At 37.5% G+C, this 2,387-nt stretch overlaps 1 protein-coding gene across 3 annotated transcripts in view; it reads right to left on the bottom strand.

The window, feature by feature from the left end:
* Positions 1-2,387, bottom strand: part of mark1 (MAP/microtubule affinity-regulating kinase 1) — a 29,243-nt gene that overhangs the window by 19,057 nt on the left and 7,799 nt on the right. The gene's annotated exons all lie outside the window — the stretch shown is intronic.

Raw genomic sequence — 2,387 nt, 5'->3', positions numbered from 1 at the left:
GCTGAACCGGCAAATGCTGATAAAGCAGCTAGAGCTGGTTTAAAAGGAAATTATTTGAATGGAAAAAAAGCACATATTTGAATTTTTTTTTTGTCAACAAAAATTGCTAATTCAACTTAATTCAACTTATTTTGCTTTTAATGTCCAAGCTTTGTTTATTTGTTGAAAGTGTTATTTATTATTTTGTCAGTTTTCTCAGTAACTGCTGTATTTACAGGTGTATATAACTGTAACCATATATCTATATATAAGAAGTACAGTCGGTTTATTTCTTGATCAGTTAGTAGATATAGTGGTGATTCTCTTAAAATCAGCCCAACACAGTCAAAGGTAAAGAATTGTTTTGTACAGAAGCCTTGCTGAACCTTTTTCACCACGGTTTTGTAAAAATTTTGTACTTTAATGGGAATTCCAGAAATTTCTGTGGGAAGTCCCACATCATCTTAAAAAAAAAAATCATAAAAAAATGGGTTTTAACAATAGCTAAATGCTAACTGTGTTAAGAACCATTTGGTAATAAGGGACTGGGTCTTGGCAGGTCTGTCTTTCTTCAGTCTGTGAGTTCAGATTTATGACCTGGATTAGCCAGAGACAGGCCTGACCTATGACCTCTTAGGTCAAACAGTGCCTCAGGACAGTAATTCCTAACCTGGGTTGCACAATGCCTGCAGCACCACAGCCTCTAAATTTCTAGATATGGTAAAAGTAGACACTACAGTAAATACAACACCTAGTATTTAGAGGACGTGGTTTCTGAAGTCTAACCTTGAGGAGCCTGTTGAAGGGAAAACCACAGAGCAAATGCTGAGTCACGGCGGAAAAATTGCAGGTTATTCATCTCAGGCCGGGTTTCTTTAGAATCTCCAAGTTACTTGAACATTTCATCCAAACCAAGAAGCTTAACCCCATAATAAAACCACTGTAGTGGCTTTAAAGGGAACATTGTGGAGACGAGTGTGACAACACAGAGGCCTGTTGTCTACAGACACCAACACATTGGACCGGTCCATAAAAAACCTCTGTATCCCTCTCCCTCTTTCACTCGCTCTGTTGATTTCTGCCTGCAGGTGATGGAGCTGTCCTCATGTGTCACGCTATTGTTATAACTTCCACTATTCCGTTTGCATGAGTCACAGAAATTCATTTCCTCTCCTTTTCCAAACCCTGGTACCAATTTTTATTCTCAGATTGAGAGATGAGAAAGGCATGGAAGCCATCATCATCACACATCATCTGCCAGTGTCGTGTTTGTCTCTCTCTGTGTGTGTGTTAGTCTCTCTGTAATGGATTTCAGGGTAAATAATTCAGACCCACGGTGACAGAAGGGCAACGTGTATCACTGTCAATTATTCAGCGCTGTCGCAACACCAGGACCAAATGCGGCTCACTGCGTGCAGGGCTTGTGATCCTGCTCGTATACAAAACACTGACATGTGAACACTCAAAAAGAAATACGACGGGGAATTTCAGTCAAAGGTTTTTATGCTCCATGTGTTTCTTGACGGTTTTATTTCTCTCTGTTCTATCACACAGACAAAACTGTGTCAGTAGGGAGGCATAAAAGAAAATAAATGGTATATGATCATACTGTAGGAAAGAGAGAAGAGTAGGGATTTTTTTTTTTTGCAAAGGATTCCAATATTATCCGTCTTTAACTTTAATATTTAATAAATAATGGGCTGCATATGACATTTTATGTTAACCAGTAACAAATGCTGAGTTGTAGGTGTGATCCGACTTTAAAAAAGTTATGTCCATGTTAGGAATCCATTGATTTATTTTTGTATAAAACTCCAAAGAAAAAGGCAAACAGCTACTCTGGAAACACATGAATAGTAACATTCACAGTCAATTTATTATTTTTAATTAAATTATTATCATCTGTGCTAGCTGCTGCTATAGCTACTTTATTAGTCAGAAGTGCTTCTTAAAGATGCGAAGAGACTTTTCATACAGCTCATTAAGGACTGTCAGCTGCCTGTTCAGTGCATGGCTAATACATATATTATCTTTATCCATAAACATTACATATCAATTCTATAATATATAGCAACAAAATATTTTTATGTACTTTTATGTCAGTACACTGCAAAATACTTGTGTTAACTTGTATCTATGACTCATCCCCCACTGTACGTGTGTGCTGAGTGAAAGATAGAATTTTCCATAATAGAAAAATCTATTTGGACTCTTTTTTGGGAATGATGATACTGGTTTCTTCATCACCTAGAAAATTGTGAAATGTTTGCTACAGCACAGCTCCCACCTTTGGCATTTACTGCACCAAGACTGTAAACCTATAGATCAATGTTTTAGCACGGTTCATCCAGTAAATCTGGAACGCACTGCATGAGCACTCGTGCCAGATCGTTCTCTTTCTCTGACTT

This window comes from Cynoglossus semilaevis, chromosome 12 (assembly GCF_000523025.1).
Source record: "Cynoglossus semilaevis isolate Cse_v1.0 chromosome 12, Cse_v1.0, whole genome shotgun sequence".
Classification (NCBI taxonomy): domain Eukaryota; kingdom Metazoa; phylum Chordata; class Actinopteri; order Pleuronectiformes; family Cynoglossidae; genus Cynoglossus; species Cynoglossus semilaevis.
The sequence above is the reverse complement of the archived record's forward strand: the minus strand, read 5'-3'. Positions and strand labels throughout refer to the sequence as shown.